This window comes from Musca vetustissima, unplaced genomic scaffold, assembly GCF_032173495.1.
Source record: "Musca vetustissima isolate MV318-11 ecotype Yass unplaced genomic scaffold, APGP_CSIRO_Mvet_v1 utg5813, whole genome shotgun sequence".
Classification (NCBI taxonomy): Eukaryota; Metazoa; Arthropoda; class Insecta; order Diptera; family Muscidae; genus Musca; species Musca vetustissima.
In genome coordinates this window covers 50,306-69,169 of record NW_026887833.1, presented here as the reverse complement: position 1 = coordinate 69,169, position 18,864 = coordinate 50,306, and positions in this window count along the sequence as shown.

Genomic DNA, 18,864 nt, shown 5'->3' with positions numbered 1-18,864 from the left:
ATATATGGGAGCTATATCTAAATCTGCATCGTTTACCTAAAATCGGACAAAGCTATATATGGGAGCTATATCTAAATCGAAGCCGATTTTCACGAAACTTAACACACGTCATTCTGGACCTAATTCAGTAGTCTATGTCAAATATCGTGCAAATCGAGAGCTATATAGGGCCTTTGGTACCCCGTTTACCTTAAATCGGACGAAAATATATATGGGAGCTATATCTAAATCTGACCCGATTTTCTCGAAACTTGACACACGTCATTGTAGAGTAAATTCAGTACACTGTGGCAAATTTCGTGCAAATCGAAAAATATATAAGGACTTTGGTGCACCATTTACATAAAATCGGAAAAAACTATATATGGGAGCTATATCTAAATCTGAAGCGATTTTCTTTAATTTCAATAGGGTTCGTTCTTGGGCCAAATAAGTGACTTGTGTCTAATTTCATGCAAATAGGATCATAAAGGCGACCTGTACTTTGTTTACAATTTAACATCTACAGACGGACAGACGTCCGTCCGACAAACGGAAACATGTATCTATTTCGTTTCATTTTGCCTTTTACAAACATATGCACAAAGACATAATACCCTGTACCACAGTGTGGTGAAGGGTATAAAAATCAATGTATTTCAATGATATCAACACACAGACAGGCGGACATATTTAAATCGACTTTGAATTTTATTTCTATCAAGAATTTTAATACTCCGACAAATATTTCGGGATTTTGCAAATAGAGTGACAAAATTTGATAGACACTTTACCTCGTGATTTTGGAATAATTCCATCTTCATTATGATAACTCTACTATTTTCACCCACTTAATAATCAGCCCTAAAGTATTATGGTAACTCTACTATTTTCACCCACTTAATAATCATCCCTAAAGTATGCTACATTATATCAAGCAAATACACAATCACTTAAACCGACCGAATATTCGGCTTGAACACCATAGTATGGAAGATACATTAATTATACCCTTCACCACACTGTGGTACAGGGTATTATGTCTTTGTGCATATGTTTGTAACAGGCAATAGGAAACGAGATAGACACATGGTTCCTTTTGAGAATATGCATAGAATCACTTTTTAAGTCGATTTATGCATGTCCGTCCGTCCGTCCGTCTGTCCATGTTATATTGTAAACAAAGTACAGGTCGCATTTATTATCCAATTTGGATGAAATTTGGCACAGCTCACTTATTTAGCCCAGGGACGAACCCTATTGAAATTGGGAAAAATCGGTTCAGATTTAGATATAGCTCCCATATATAGTTTCGTCCGATTTAAGGTAATTGGTGCACCAAAGTCCCTATACATCTTTCAATTTGCACGAAATTTTGCACAGCGTACTGAATTAGGTCTAGAAAGATGTGTGTTAAGTTTCCTGAAAATCGGTCCAGATTTAGATATAGCTCCCATATATATTTTCGTCCGATTTTAGGTAAATGGGGCACCAAAGTCCCTATATATGTTACGATTTGCACGAAATTTGGCATAGCGTACTGAATTAGTTCCCGAATAATGTGTGCCAATTTTCGAGAAAATCGGTTCAGATTTAGATATAGCTCCCATATATAGTTTCGTCCGATTTAAGGTAAATGGTGCACCAAAGTCCCTATATATCTTTCGATTTGCACGAAATTCGGCATACCATAATGAATTAGGTCGAGAATGATGTGTGTTAAGTTTCCTGAAAATCGGTCCAGATTTAGATATACCTCCCATATATATTTTCGTCCGATTTAATGTAAATGGTCCACCAAATACCCTATATATATCTTTCAATTTGCACGAAATTTGGCACAGCGTAATGAATTAGGTCTAGAATGATGTATGTTATATATATATATACTATATCTATAGCAACTCTTTATCTGACCAAATGAAAAATTTAGTATGGGTTGCAGAATGACATGTTTATGGATCCAATTTCATTTTACTGGTCCTTTTTTACTGACGGAGATCTGTTAGAATTCATCTGTTGAATATACCCAAAGTGGTGAAGGGTATCATATAGTCGGCCCCGTCCGACTTTACTACTTTCCTTACTGGTTTTGTTTTTCCGCTTGTGACTCATCGAATTAACCATTTCCGACCCTATAAAGTATATATTCTTGATCAGGGTCCGTCTGCCTGTTGCAATCACTCTAATGTCCAAACGAATTGTGATAGATCGCCACAATGTTGCATATAGTTGTCTTTTGTCTGGATGCAGATCAAGTTCGAAGATGGGCTATATCGTTCCACGTTTAGGCATACCGCCCATATACGGGAGGTATTTTCGGTATTTTGGGGTTCTTGAGCTCGTTTTTCAACCAAATTCACTGAAATTTGGTACATTTGGTTCTTATTGGATATCAAATATTCCCACAAAAAATTATTAATATAGGTCCATTTTTTCCGGTAGCCCCCATATAATGGGACCTCCCATTATATATATTCAGAATTTTGAGGGTTATTATTGAATTGTTCGACCGAGTTTGTTGAAATTTGGTACATTGATTTTTTATTGCGTACAAAATTTCGGAATTTTGGGGTTCTTAAACGCGTTTTTCAACCGTTTTCTGTTTTTGTGAGGGTTTTTACCACATTTTTCAACCGAATTAGCTGTGATTTAGTACATTGAGTTCTTATTGCGTAGCAAATCTCTCCACTAAAAATTATAAATATAGGTCCATTTTTTCCGGTAGCCCCCCATATAAGGGTACTCTTAACTGTTGGGGTTTTGGCGCTTTTCAACCGATTCCGCCGAAATTAGTTACATGGGGTTTCTTGTAGCAAATCTCTAATAAAAATATGCCCATTTTTCCGGTAGCCTCCATATAAGGGTACCCCTTACCCCCCACCTTTCGGTATTTTGGGGTTCATGAGCTCGGTTTTCAGCCGAATTCGCTGCAATTAGGTACAATGAGTTCTTATTGGTTCCTAAATCTCTCTACTAAAAATTATAAATATCGGTCCATTTTTTTTGGTAGCCCCCATACAACGATAACCCCAATGTTCGGTATTTTGAGCGCATTTTTCAACCGAATTCCCAGTAATTTGGTATTTTCATGTATTTTTGCATTTAACATTTCTTATTGAACTAGCGGTTCTTACCCCGAAAATAAATCCTGTGTACGTTGGTACACTGAGAGAAATTTCTGCATCAATATAATGAATTTCTGCATTGGCCCAATGAAATGTTTCATTAAAAAAAGACCAAAGAAACATTTCATTGGATGAATGATTCGAAAACATTTATTTAATGAAACGTTTCCATCATTGGATGGATGAAATATTGCATTAGGTTAATACAACCATTCATGGATGTATTGAAACAAGTTCATAGAATATATGAAATATCTTCACATATTTAATGTATAGTTGCATTCGTCGAATGAATCATATTCACACATATATTGAAAAAGTTTCATTGGACTAACGACAAAGTCATTAACCCAATGAAACATGTTCATTGATGTAATGAAATAAATTCATTGATTTAATGAAGCTTTCATTTATTCTATGAAACATAATCGTTAATTCAATGCAACATCTTCATAGATATAATGAAATTTATTCATGAATAGAATAAAATGTCTTCATAAATCCAATGAAATGTGTTCATAGATTGAATGAAACATATTCATACAGCAAATGAAACATTAATACAACAAATGAAACCCCTTCATATGCTAAATGAATGATGTACATTTAAATAATGAAAGGGTTTCTTTGATTTTATGAAATTGTTAATTTTTTATGAACGGGTTTCATTTGTTGTGTGAATATGTTCAGGCATTATTTACCATTTAGACAAGAATATATTCACATACTTATTTTTTTATTTTTCTTTATTTTGTAAAAACGTATCTTTGTTAATTCATTTACAAACAAAAGAGGTCTTAGATATCTATGTTAAACTCAAAAATAATAAATTCATATTGTGACTTGTTTTGCAAGCGGTTTTTAAAAATTAATTTTGTAAATATTATTTAATCAGTGTTACAAAAGTTCATGTTTCTTCTTACATATCATATTTTGTAAACAATTCTACTTAGTTATAATTCATTTTTCATTTATTGAGTAGCAAATCTCTCCACTAAAAATTATAAATATAGGTCCATTTTTTCCGGTAGCCCCCCATATAAGGGTACTCTTAACTTTTGGGTTTTTGGCGCTTTTCAACCGATTCCACCGAAATTAGTTACATGGGGTTTCTTGTTGCAAATATCTCCGCTAAAAATTATAAACATATGCCCATTTTTCCGGTAGCCTCCATATAAGGGTACCCCTCCCCCCACCTTTCTGTTTTTTGGGGTTCTTGAGCTCGGTTTTCAGGCGAATTCGCTGAAATTTGGTACAATGAGTTCTTATTGGGTACTAAATCTTTCTACTAAAAATTATAAATATCAGTCCACTTTTTTTAGGTAGCCCCCATATAACAATAACCCCATTTGAGCGCATTTTTCAACCGAATTCCCAGTAATTTGGTATTTTCATGTATTTTTGCATTGAACATTTCTTATTGAACTAGCGGTTCTTACCCCGAAAATAAATTCTGTGTACGTTGGTAATAGCCTCATATAACTTTGCCCTATAAATTGCAGTATTTTGAAGATTTTATACACATATTCCTTCCTACGATGCGTTGTCAATAACGGCCACGGGTTTTGAGATTTTAGGACAAATCTCCATACTGGTTCCTCTATCTTTAAATTCAAAAATCTTGGGACTTAAATTGGTTGTGTGTCTAATTATGGTATTCACACGGTATTGGTCTACTGCCTAAGCGACTGCGCCTGTGTGAATACCATGCAGACCTGATTGATAGGCATATCAAGGTTCATGTTAATATCTTTGAACCTCTCTCTCTCTCTCTAGATCATGAAGATCACTTCTGAAGTGCCTGGACAGGGGAGATCTGTCTACAAGATTATGGGATGTTCCGTACCATAACACCTAAGTAAGTACTGCATCGACAACATATAGTTATGTAGATGGACGGGTAAGATCTTCGTCTCCTCATGAAGATGGCCCACTGAAGTAATGAGAAGATACCCTGTTGCAGTTCTCAGGACAGCATTCCTGCAGGTCTGGATAATTTTCCATTGTGTATCGCAATACACACTGGCGCCATATGACCGGCCTATTGCTTTATTAGAGGCCATAAAGATTTCAGCGACCCAAGTGCTGCCGGTAGCGACTTTTTCGTACTTCTCAGTGATATGAAAAGGCTGTCGAACGTTACACCTAGTACCTTGGGGAAGTTAGTGTTCGGAATTGGTGCTTTATCGACCACTATATTCAGCGACAGCTTCGTTTCAGCCATCCATGTGGTGAACAAATTCCTCAGATAGAAGAAATTTACTAGATGAGCCATGTATAAGTTTTACAAATGTCATTACATCACGATCTCAATGCTATCCAGTGGTTGTGGAATATCAGAAATGTAGATGTTAAACAGTTCGGGAGATATGACCCCTCATTGGGGAACTCCCTTTTTCACTCTACGGAGTTTAAACTTCTTGTTTCAGCATTCCACATACGACTGGCGTCCACAAATATATTATTGGATGACTTAGCTCGGAGTGCCCTTATGCGACGTAGTACACACCTTTTCGCCCTGTCACTCTCGGGGTGTTCATTGAATTACCTGATAAAATAACACGCGCACCTCTCGGAGATTTGTCTTTATTAAGCCCTTGAGCAGATTGACATGGTTGACGGTATCGAAGGTCTTCGATAACTGCACGGCCTGTTCTGGTTAAGTCCTCTGCTAATATGTGTGAAAATGGTGTTGCTGTGCTGTGCATCTTACGGAATCCATGCTGAGGCTGCGCAACTGAAAAACTGCTTCTCAATGAGGGGAGGAGTAACGCTTCAAGTGCCTTTGCTACTGACGACAGGAGTGAAATCGCTCTGTACGATTTACCCCTTTTGGGATCCTTGGCTTCAGGAACTATGTGGGTGGTTAACGACTTGCTGAGGGCTGATGTTGAATTCTCAACTCCTATATTTCTTTCGGGCCTAACGCTTTGGATGACTTAGCTCGGAGTGCCCATATGCGACTTAGTAAACACCTTTTCGCCACTCTCGGGGTGTTCACATGCGCACCACTTTGGGTCTGTCACAGTTACGTCGTTGAATGTGACAGCCATCCTGTTACAGCCATCCAATGTCCACAATCCACTTGTTCCGGTGACAATGTTACATTGCTTCAGGAGATCTTGCCACTTTTTCCTTCTGTGCTCACACACTAGTCTGTTGACTTCAAGGGCAAGTTCTCGCAACCTTTGGTCTTCAGTAGTCGTACGACGGAGCTCATCATTGTCTAGTACCATTGCCTCTGCTGGTACGTTTGGTTTCACCTCGGATATTCGACCAACAGGTATGAAGTAAGCTTCAATAGTAGTGATGATTTTACGAAAATTTCTCTCAGCTACCCGACAATCTGAGGGAAAGGACAGTGCTCTGAAGAGGTGATTGGTAAACTCTTTGAAACCAGGAAAATCAGCTTTACCATTGTTCAGAAAAGAACAGCGTTCAGAGGTTATGAAGTCGGGTGTCATTTTGACGGAGACGATAGGAAGGTGGTCTGAGCTGAGTGAAATTGCGGTTTGACATTTACGACATTTATCAGACCTGGTGCCGCAATGGTGATGTCTGGCGAACTGTGTCAATCTCTTATTATCTTTGTGGGGGCATCCTCATTAGCCGTGCAACCAAGGACGGAATACCACAACTCATGGTGTGGATTCAAATCCCGTAGTACCAGGCGGTTATTACCTTCTAAAAGCGTACTTATATCCGGTAAATAACGCGGCGTACAGCTATTCATTGGCGGTATACCTCCTATAGCAGTATTCCTGGATCCGGTTAATTTCAGAGCAAATGACGCATACAAATATGACTTTGTTGAGGTGGCAGCCTCTGGTCGGAGTCCATCTGGGAGATATCCGGTACATAGAACCTGCCGCCGTAGAATTAGTGAGTGAGGATTGTTTTTTTGTAATTAATGAAAATTCATTCTTTTTGACAGCGGGCTGGAACATTCGAATCTCAAAAAAACTGACGCTACTAGGAAGACTACATATCTGGCTCCGATTTTATTCTACTTCATACGATAGCTCTGTAAATCCAGAACAGCGTGTTAAAATTTAGAACCGATTGGATTAATAATTTTTGAGTTACCGTACAGTTTCGAGAAAAACTTGTTTATAGCTTGAGAAGTACTCTTGGGATCGATTGATCCTGACACAAGTTTCACGTGAAACTTTAATGAGACATTTTTGAGATTATTTTGAAAATGAGAATCGCAGTGGTTTCCTTAAAATAAAGGTTATTATAAAAGTTATTATTTTGGTTGCTGTGGATTTTAAAAACAAAGATTCACTATTGTTTCTCCGTCTGTCCATTAGAATGGACTGGTCAATGAAGACCCCCATTATTTTTGGTAACGATCGGTTAATCTTTAGGGGATGAAATGGACCTAAAACTTTATTTTTGTCTGTTTTTCTGGTCGCTCTGGAGGCCACAGTTATGACCCGAATATCACGAGAAAGGGTTATGACCATAGAATAGGCATGACAGTTCTGATGTATATCGGTAAATATTTAGTGGGTAAAATTGTCCCAGACTTTTGTGTGAAAAATTGAAAAAATTGTATTATGGGGCGTATATATTTACTGCAGAAGAACGTAGACCTTTGAAGTTGATAGTATATCCCAGAGGAGTGATTGACATTTCAATTGATACCAATTATATGGTTGTATCTACTCGGATGTGGGAGTTATACGTAAGTAGTTAATGGTGTATATTTTTTATGACTTTTTATACCCTTCACCACACTGTGGTACAGGGTATTATGTCTTTGTGCATATGTTTGTAACAGGCAAAAGGAAACGAGATAGACACGTGGTTCCTTTTGAGAATATGCATAGAAATACTTTTTAAGTCGATTTATGCATGTCCGTCCGTCTGTTGGTGTTAAATTGTAAACAATGTACAGGTCGCATTTATGATCCGAATTCGATGAAATTTGGCATAGGTCACTTATTCGGCCCAAGGACGAACCCTATTGATATTGGGAAAAATCGGTTCAGATTTAGATATAGTTCCATATATATATTTAACCGATTTAATAGTAACGGACCCTATATATCTTTCGATTTGCACGAAATTTGGTACAGCCTAATCATTTAGGTCTAGAATGATGTCTGCCAAGTTTCGTGAAAATCGGTCCAGATTTAGATATAGCTCCCATATATAGTTTCGTCCGATTTTATGTAAATGGTGCCCCAAAGTCCCTATATATATCTTTTGATTTGCACGAAATTTGGCATAACGTACTGAACTAAGCCTAGAGTTGAGCCTAGAGTGATGTCTGCCTTGTTTCGTGAAAATCGGTCCAGATTTAGATATAGCTCCCATATATAGTTTCGTTCGATTTCATGTAAATGGGGCACCACATATATCTTGCGATTTGTACGAAATTTGGCATAACGTACTGAATTTAGTCTAGAATGATGTCTGCCCAGTTTCGTGAAAATAGGTGAAGATATAGATATAGCTCCCACATATAGTTTCGTCCGATTTCCTGAAAATGGTGCACCAAAGTCCCTATATATCCTTCGATTTGCACGAAATTTGGCATAACGTACTTAATTGAGCCTGGAATGATGTCTGCCAAGTTTCATGAAAATCGGTCCTGATTTAGATATAGCTCCCATATATAGTTTCGTCCGATTTCATGTAAATGGTGCACCTAAGTCCCTATATATCCTTCGATGTGCACGAAATTTGGCATAACGCACTGAATTGAGCCTAGAGTGATGTCTGCCTTGTTTCGTGAAAATCGGTCCAGATTTAGATATAGCTCCCATATATAGTTTCGTTCGCTTTCATGTAAATGGGGCACCACATATATCCTTCGATTTGCACGAAATTTGGCATAATGTACTTAATTGAGTCTGGAATGATGTCTGCCAAGTTTCATGAAAATCGGTCCTGATTTAGATATAGCTCCCATATATAGTTTCGTCCGATTTCATGTAAATGGTGCACCTAAGTCCCTATATATCCTTCGATGTGCACGAAATTTGGCATAACGCACTGAATTGAGCCTAGAGTGATGTCTGCCTTGTTTCGTGAAAATCGGTCCAGATTTAGATATAGCTCCCATATATAGTTTCGTTCGATTTCATGTAAATGGGGCACCACATATATCTTGCGATTTGCACGAAATTTGGCATAACGTACTGAATTGAGCCTAGAATGATGTCTGCCCAGTTTCGTGAAAATAGGTGAAGATATAGATATAGCTCCCACATATAGTTTCGTCCGATTTCCTGTAAATGGTGCACCAAAGTCCCTATATATCCTTCGATTTGCACGAAATTTGGCATAACGTACTTAATTGAGCCTGGAATGATGTCTGCCAAGTTTCATGAAAATCGGTCCTGATTTAGATATAGCTCCCATATATAGTTTCGTCCGATTTCATGTAAATGGTGCACCAAAGTCCCTATATACCTTTCGATTTGCACAAAATTTGGCATAACGTACTGAATTGAGCCAAGAATGATGTCTGCCAAGTTTGGTGAAAATCGGCCCAGATTTAGATATAGCTCCCATATATATTTTCGTCCGATTTTATGTAAATGGCGCAACAAAGTCCATATATATCCTTCGATTTGCACGAAATTTGGCATAACGCACTGAATTGAGCCTAGAGTGATGTCTGTCAAGTTTCGAAAAAATCGGTCCAGATTTAGATATAGCTCCCATATATAGTTTCGTTCGATTTCAGGTAAATGATGCACCAAAGTCCATATATATCCTTCGATTTGCACGAAATTTGGCATAGCCTACTGAATTTAGTCCAGACTGATGTGTGTTAAGTTTCGAGAAAATCGATCCAAATGTAGATATATCTCCCATATATAGTTTCGTTCGATTTCAGGTAAATGGTGCACCAAAGTCCCTATATATCCTTCGATTTGCACGAAATTTGGCATAGCCTACTTAATTTAGTCCAGACTGATGTGTGCCAAGTTTCGTGAAAATCGGTCCAGATTTAGATATAGCTCCCATATATAGTTTCGTCCGATTTCATATAAATGGTGCACCAAAGTCCCTATATATCCTTCGATTTGCACGTACTGAATTTAGTCCAGACTGATGTGTGCCAAGTTTCGTGAAAATTGGTTGAGATTTAGATATAGCTCCCTTTTATTATAGATTGATTTTAAGTAATTGACGAACCAAGGATCCAACAGGCTGATAGGAACAAAACGTACTGAAATTTGTATTACCTAACCTGTGACAAGTTTCGTTGAAATCGGTTCATATTATGGTATAACTTCCATACATATTTTCGCCCGATTTTAAGAAAATTGGACATTAGACTCCTCATGTTAGTCAGATTGACATCATATTTTGCACAACGTACAAAATTGAGCATAGAATTACTTAGTGTCGTTTTCTAGAAGTACAGACCTATTGATGACCTATTGATATTTGTTTGAAGTCGATTTACATACTTTTGTCCCAAAAAATTATTTAGATTTTTAGTGACCTCCTTCTTAAGAAGTGATGACATATTCATGAAATGGTTAGAAATTAAGGATCGAATATGTTATGTCTGCAAAAGAAGAACAACGGATGCAGAACATAACCTTGCAACTATTTTCAAAATATTGCTTTTACATGGTTTGAAGATTATACAAATTTACTGAACTTAGAAGTTAGGCCTTCTTTAGGAAAATTATAATCTAAATTTAGAGCACCCACATGTATTATCTTTGTGGAAAATCTATACGGAAATATCTCAGTTTATTAGATTTAATATGTAAAGTACTGTACATTATCAATGGAGTGATTTTTTTTAAACCCATGGTATGGGAACTATACCAAATCTTGATCCAATTTGTCAATTTTCACTTATACTTGATATACCGGGTATTGTAAATTCATTTTGACTGTTTAAAGCGAATTTACTCTACAGGACCTCGTCCATTAAAATGCTATTCGCATTTCCATAAAGAATTTCAATGCAAGCATAACAATGTTGCAAACATGCACTGTCGTACATAAATAACAAACTCAGACATCGATTGCAACTATTTCCATTTTCCAACTTTACAAATTTTGTTTTACATTTCCCATCGAATTTTCAATGTGGTATGAGAAATTCCAATGCGAAAACATGTTGTGCGGCTACATATCCTGACACGCATCGCCAGTTATTGGTGGCAGTCACTGTGAATATAAACAAAACAAACGCAGCATGTGTTTGATTCAATTACATGGGGAATGGAAGCAGGCAATTGGGTTGCGGTGCATTCGTAGGTCAATGTCGGTATGTTGGTGTGTCTATGTATAACTGAAGATATTTATAAATATTTGCGCACTATACTTTTGCTTTAATGGTTCTTATAAGCTTTGAACGATGACATTTTCATATTGAATTATTGTCTTCGCAGAATTATGTATGTGTGTTATGTATTGTATGCACTCATACGACACAGAACATTATGTTATAGTGCATATGTTTAAGCAAACAAGATAGACCCAAAGTAAATTCAGAGAATGTATATAGAATCACTTTCTTTCTGAGCAGGTTTCTGTATGCCCATCCGCCTGTCTGTATTATTTGAGTCAGTTGTAATTTTATACAGCTCATTTATTTGAGAATATGGATAGAATCACTTTCTGAGTCGATTTATCCTTGTCCGTCTATCCATGTACTTGTGTGAACAAGGTACAGGTCGCATGTATGATCCGCATTGGAAGAAATTTGGCACGGTTCATTTATTTGGCCCAAGGACGAACAATTGCAATTGGAAATTTTGATATAGCTTCCAAATATATTTCGTTCAGATTTAGGTAGCTCCCATATAAATTTGCATCCGATTTCATCTAAACGGTGGATAATGTATCAAATTGAGTCTAGAATAACGTGTGTTATGAAATCGAATCAAATCGATCAAACTGAGTCTTGATAGACATATGTTAAAGTTCAGAAAATTAACCACACCGTGGTGAATACTGTCTGTATTGTTTGAGTGAGTTGTAATTTTATACAGCTCATTTATTTGAGAATATGGGTAGAATCACTTTCTGAGTCGATTTATCCTTTTCTGTCTACCCATGTATTTGTGTGAACAAGATACAGGTCGCATGTATGATCCGCATTGAAAGAAATTTGGCACGGTTCACTTATTTGGCCGAATGACGAACAATTGCAATTGGGAATTTTGATATAGCTTTCAAATATATTTCGTTCAGATTTAGGTAGCTCCCATATAAATTTTCATCCGATTTCATCGTAACCGTGGATACTGTATGGAATTGAGTCTAGAATAACGTCTGTTATGAAATCGAATCAGATATAGATATATTTTCACCCGATTTATTTAAATTCCCAAAGGTTTGTTCAATTGATATGAAATATTACATAGAGTACCAAATTGAGTCTTGATAGACATATGTTAAAGTTCAGAAAATTCACCACACCGTGGTACTTGCGTAACTGGCTTGTGACAAAACATTTGTTCCATAAGCCGAGCTTAAAAAGATTTCCAGGCGCGTCCGTCTTGTGCACATCTCATTCGATTGGAAAGACCATTTTCCGAGAAGTTGTCTTCTACTTAGTCGTTTCGTCGAATTCTTGGCCTTCCTCTTCTGCGTGAACCATCACTTTTATATGTCTTTTTAGCTGCGACATCCTCTTTCATTCTCCAACATGGCCTAGCCAACGTAATCGCTGCAGCTCGATATGTCTAACTATGTCGAAGTCCGAGAATATATGGTACAGCTCATGGTTCATTTGACGCCGATATTCACTGTCAACGCAGAACGGCCCATAGATATTTCGGAGAAATTTTCTCTCAAACACCCCAAGAGAATATGCATAGAATCACTTTCTAAGTCGATTTATACATGCCCGTCAGTCCGTCTGTCTATCCATGTTAAATTGTAAACAAAGTACAGGTCGATTTATGATCCGAATTGGATAAAATTTGGCATAGGCCACATATTTGGCCCAAGGACGACATTGGGAAAATCGGTTCAGATTTAGATATAGCTCCCATATATATTTTCGTCCGCTATAAGCACCAAAGTCCCTATGAATCTTTCGATTTGCACGAAATTTGGCATAACGTACTAAATTAGGTCTAGTGTGATGTGTGCTAAGATTTGTGAAAATCGGTTCAGATTTAGATAAAGGCCCCATATATATTTTCGTCCGATTTAAGGTAAATGGTGTACCAAAGTCTCTATGTATCTTTCGATTTGGACGAAATTTTGCATAGCGTACTGAATGTTTGTTGGAAATCGGTTCAGATTTAGATATAGCTCCCATATATATGTTCTTCCGATTTTAAATAAATGGTGCACCAAAGACTCAAAGTTAGGCTGATTGACATACAATTTTGCACACCGCACTTATGATAGTATAGCCAAACGTGTGTGAAGTTTTGTTGAAATCCGTCCAGATGTAGATATAGCTCATATTTTTATACCCTACACAACTATGTTGTCAGGGTGTTATAGCTTTGTGCAGCCCCAAAAGTTTGTAACGCCGCGAAATATTGGTCCTAGACCCACCTTAAAGTATACCGATCGTCATATCTCGACTAGCTGAGTTGATCTAGACATGTGTGTCCGTCCGTCCGTCTGTCCATTATAATTTGTAAACACGATACAGGCCACAGTTATGAACCAATCTTCACGAAATTTTTCATGTAGGATGGGTTCTGGCCAACGAAGACCCCTTTTGTTTTTGGAAAAGATCGGTTAATATTTAGGGGATGAAATGGACCAAATACTATTTTTTTTTCAGTTTTTCTGGTTGCTCCAGAGGCCGCAATTATGGCCCAAACACCGTGAAATTTTGCATGGAGAAGGGAGTCAGGCCAAAGAATAAGCATGCCTGTTTTCATAAAGATCGGTCAATATTTAGCGGGTCAAATGGACCCTGACTTTTGTGTGAAAAATGACCAAAATTTTATTCTATAGCGTATATATTTACCCCTGAAGGACATAGACCCGAGAAGTTGATATTATATCCAAGAGGAGTGGTTGACCTTTAAATGAATACCAATTATATTGATGTATGTGCTTGGATGTGGGAGTTACACCTAAATATTTCCAGGTATCTCCGTATTCGTATATTATTTAGTAACCCATTATCACTTTAGAGAGCGGAACTATAGCACTGATCGCTTTGAAATGTTCCAGTTATGGTCAAGGACAACGCCTATAATTTTCGGTGTTGATCAGATAATATATTTGTAAAGTGGGCCGAATACTTAATTTTTTTGTGTCATTTTCGAGTCGATCTGAAAGCCGAACAATACAGCAAAACCCACGGTGAAGGAAATCTGGACAATAGCTATACTGAATACTCGTAATATTCGGAAAATATGTCAGTGTGAGGAAGAGATGCTGTTTACCTCTAATCGGTCAAGAGGGTGCAAATATCACGAAATATTTCCCAGCCTCGGAATATACATCCGCAGAAAATTTGAGTTCCGTGGTAGTTGTGTAGGGTTTCGTATGGTCGGTCCCGTCCGACTATACTGCTCCGCTCACTGGTTTTATTATACCCATAGTGGTGAAGTGTATCATATAGTCGGCAACGTCCGACTTTACTGCTTTCCTTACTGGTCTTTTTCGTTGCTTTTTCATAGTAAGAGTGGTTTTTCGAGTGTGGGCAACTAACCTGATGCCTCAATCAATTTTTTGTAGTTCTCATGGTTGAACTCGATGAAAATAGCTATCCCAGTTGACACCGCGGGAAGTCCGTGTCCACAATTGAGATGAAAAAGGGTAGCCTGGGATTTGCCATGTTAAAGCCAATCAGAACCGTTGTTCGGCATCTATCATCCCCTACTTCACCCGTATCATATAGTTACGAGTTTCAAATTGGTTCAGAGTCAGATATAGCTACCATATGTACTTTGGACGCCTTTGTCTTCTATTAGGAACCCTTCCAGTTTTACAAAAAAACTCCTTTGGTGTTCTATCGAAAACACTTTCAGTCTTTTGTAAGAAGTCTTCCATAATAAGTCCTTTCAGGCTTCTTTTATAATGTCCTCTGATCTTCAATAAGAAGCCCCACCTCCCTGGTCTTCTAAAAGAAGTTTTTGTGGTCTTCTATATATAGTAAGATTTTTCCGTTGTTCTACAAGAAAAACTTCCAGTCTCTAATAAAAAGTCCTCCTAGTCTTCCATATGAATAGCTATTGACATTCCGCATGAAGACCATCTAATCTTCGATAAGAAACCATTCTGGACCTTGTGATCATGGTTTCACAAAATTGTGGTGTTTGGAAACGAGACAGACACATGGTTCCTTTTGAGAATATGCATAGAATCACTTTCTGAGTCGATTTACGCATGTCCGTCCGTCTGTCCATGTTAAATTGTAAACAAAGTGAAGGTCGCATTTATGATCCGATTGGGATGAAATTTGGCACAGCTCAATCATTTGGCCCAAGGACGAACCCTATTGAAATTGGGAAAAATCGGTTCAGATTTAGATATAACTCCCATTTATATTTTCGTCCGATTTTATGTAAATGGTGCACCAAAGTCCCTATATATCTTTCGATTTGCACGAAATTTGGCATAGCGTACTGAATTAAGTTTAGAACGATGTGTGTTAAATTTCATGAAAATCGGTTAAGATTTTGATATAGCTCCCATTTATATTTTCGTCCGATTTTATGTAAATGGTGCACCAAAGTCCCTATATATCTTTCGATTTGCACGAAATTTGGCATAGCGTACTGAATTAAGTTTAGAACGATGTGTGTTAAATTTCATGAAAATCGGTTGAAATTTAGATATAGCTCCAACATATATTTTCTTCCGATTTTATGTAAATGGTGCACCAAAGTCCCTATATATCCTTCGATTTGCACGAAATTTGGCATAGCTTACTGAATTAAGTCTAGAACGATGTGTGTTAAATTTCATGAAAATCGGTTCAGATTTAGATTTAGAGATAAGGCCCCATTTATATTTTCGTCCGATTTTATGAAATGGTGCACCAAAGTCCCTATATATCTTTCGATTTGCACGAAATTTGGCATAGCGTACTGAATTAAGTAAAGAACGATGTATGTTAAATTTCATGAAAATCGGTTCAGATTTAGATATAGTTCCCATTTATATTTTCGCCCGATTTTATGTAAATTGTGCACCAAAGTACCTATATATCTTTCGATTTGCACGAAATTTGGCATAACGTACTGAATTGCGTGTGTGTTACGTTTCGGGAAAATCGGTTTAGATTTCGATATAGCTCGCACACATATATATATATATATATATTTGCACTCTAGATTCGCACGAATGAAATTGAATGGTTGCAGAAAGGCATGAGTATGCCCCTTCGGGTGCACATTGATATGCAATTGTAAGGATACATATATACAATGTACCCAAGGTGGTGAAGGGTATCATATAGTCGGCCCAGTCCGACTTTACTACTTTCCTTACTGGTTGATACCTAGGGCTCTTCTTATAATTTTAAATAAACATAAAATACTCTAAAAAATATGCTATTTTGAATATTTAAATTTGTTCAAAGTGATCATCATCGTGGGGACTACACCATTCCCGAGCTTTAAAATTTTGTCTTGCATATTTCTGTGAATTTCGGATGCGGTATGTGAAATTCTAATCCAAAAGCTTTTTTTTTTGCAACTGCATATCCTGACACGCATTTCCAGTTATTGGCGGCATTCATTGTGAATGAAAACAAACACAGCATGTGGTCGATCCAATTACATAAGGAATGGAAGCAGACAATTGGGTGGCGTTTCATACATATATAGGTCAATATCGCAGTGTGTGGACGTGATTTTGAGCAACTGCAGAGGAATACAAATATTTACACACTATGCTTGCTTCAATGCTTCTGTTTACAATTTAGAATATAAATTTGCAATTTAAATAAAAAATGTTTCGAGCCCGCTGTATGAATACCCAAGGGTCTTTAATAAAAAAAATCATCCAGAACTACTTCCACATTAATACCTACTAATATTGAATACCACTGATCTTCAATACGAAAACCTTCCTACCTACCCTCCAGTTTTATAAGAAGCTCTTTTTATACCCTCCACCATAGTATGTACGTTATATAAAGTTTTTTTCCGGTTCTGAATCATCGATGTAAAGATTTCGAACCATATAAAGTATATATAATATATTCTTGATCAGCTTAAAATTCAATGCCGATGTAGCCATATCCGTTTGTCTGTTGTAATCATTCTAGTCTCTTTACGAATTGAGACATTTTTGCATAGAGTTGTCTTTTGTTTGCTGAATAGCCAAGTATGAAGATGGGCTATATCGGTCTACGTTTAGGCATAGCTCCCATATAAAGGGTACCCCCAATTGTCGATATTTTGGCCAGACTCTTTCGATTTGCACGAAATTTGGCATAGCGTACGGAATTGTCTAGAATGATGTATGTGAAGTTTCGTGAAAATCGGTTCAGATTTAGATATACCTCCCATATATGGGCAATATTGCCAATTTTTTAACATAGCTGAAGCGGAGGTTCACCCCTTTATAACTCGGGAACTACTTAAGTATATGAAAAAAGTGAATAGTTTTGGGTTAATTGATCTGTCGTTGCAAACTGCTCATGATATTGACCTCCAAACTTTATTTTGGTGGAAGCTGTGTCTACTTTAATGTAAAAAAATGTGTAAAAACACGTTGAGGCGAACCAGTTTTTTTTATGTTATCTATCGATTTATGACTAAGCCACTCATTGCACGGTCTTTGTGTCAAAATAAAACTAGAAGCCAACAAAATGGGAACTACGCCCCTTATGTATCATTTTTCAAAATTTTCACTGCATCTACCTTTAAATGATGCTGACATTTTGAAGCTCGATTTTGAGTGTTTTTTTAATTTTAATTCTAGCTTTAATACGCAAACAGGAATTTCTAAAAATCGATTATAAGATTATTGTAGTCGCGAATCTGCGTCATTTGATATGTATTTTGTGTATGTAGTATGCACAGCTTCAGAGTAATACTCATCCGAAGGTGCGAATTTTGTGCGATCAAATTTCTAAAAAACCTATTTTTCGGTCAAAATTTTTAGATCTGTCAACTTATTGATATGGGTACCCGCGATCAATAAGGTTTTTTTACGTTTCGGATGATATAAAATCTTCTTCGTGAAAATCCATCTATTAGAACGGCGGGAACTGCCCTTCCAAAAACACGAAATTTGGCAAAAAATGGTTTTGAAAATATCGCGGATTTATTTGCGTTTTCTGTGTATCATTTCCGCTTCAATAAATGACCTCATACGGATTTTGATCTTTTTCGAAAAGAGAACTTTAAAAACTTCAGCCGAAAGAGAGATGTACGCAATTTATCTCAAAAATAGATTCTGCTGGCACATCCATGGTTCTTAATGGACCACATTGAAATGGTATAGATCGATGTATTTTTTTAGGGTGCACACCGAAATCGGATGCGCGTTAATGGCATATGGAGTTTTTGGAAATTATTCGCGTTTTACGATTTTTTGGGTACTTCAATGCAACGTGTGGCACATCTTAGCCGTCAAATGAAATTTCGCAAAATATATATGGATTGGAAGATAAACTTCAGTACTTCCTGGAAACCGCATGCGCATCAAATGATTTTGAGAATTACGCGATTTACACGCAATTTAAAATGTACATTTCATAATATTATTTTATTTTAAGATGTATTCCTATTTATAGAATTCTAAGATTAATTGGAAGGGTCTTGATATAATCCGCAAGGCGTATACTTATACACAAAAAGTGATTATTATTATATATGTCAATTTTTCG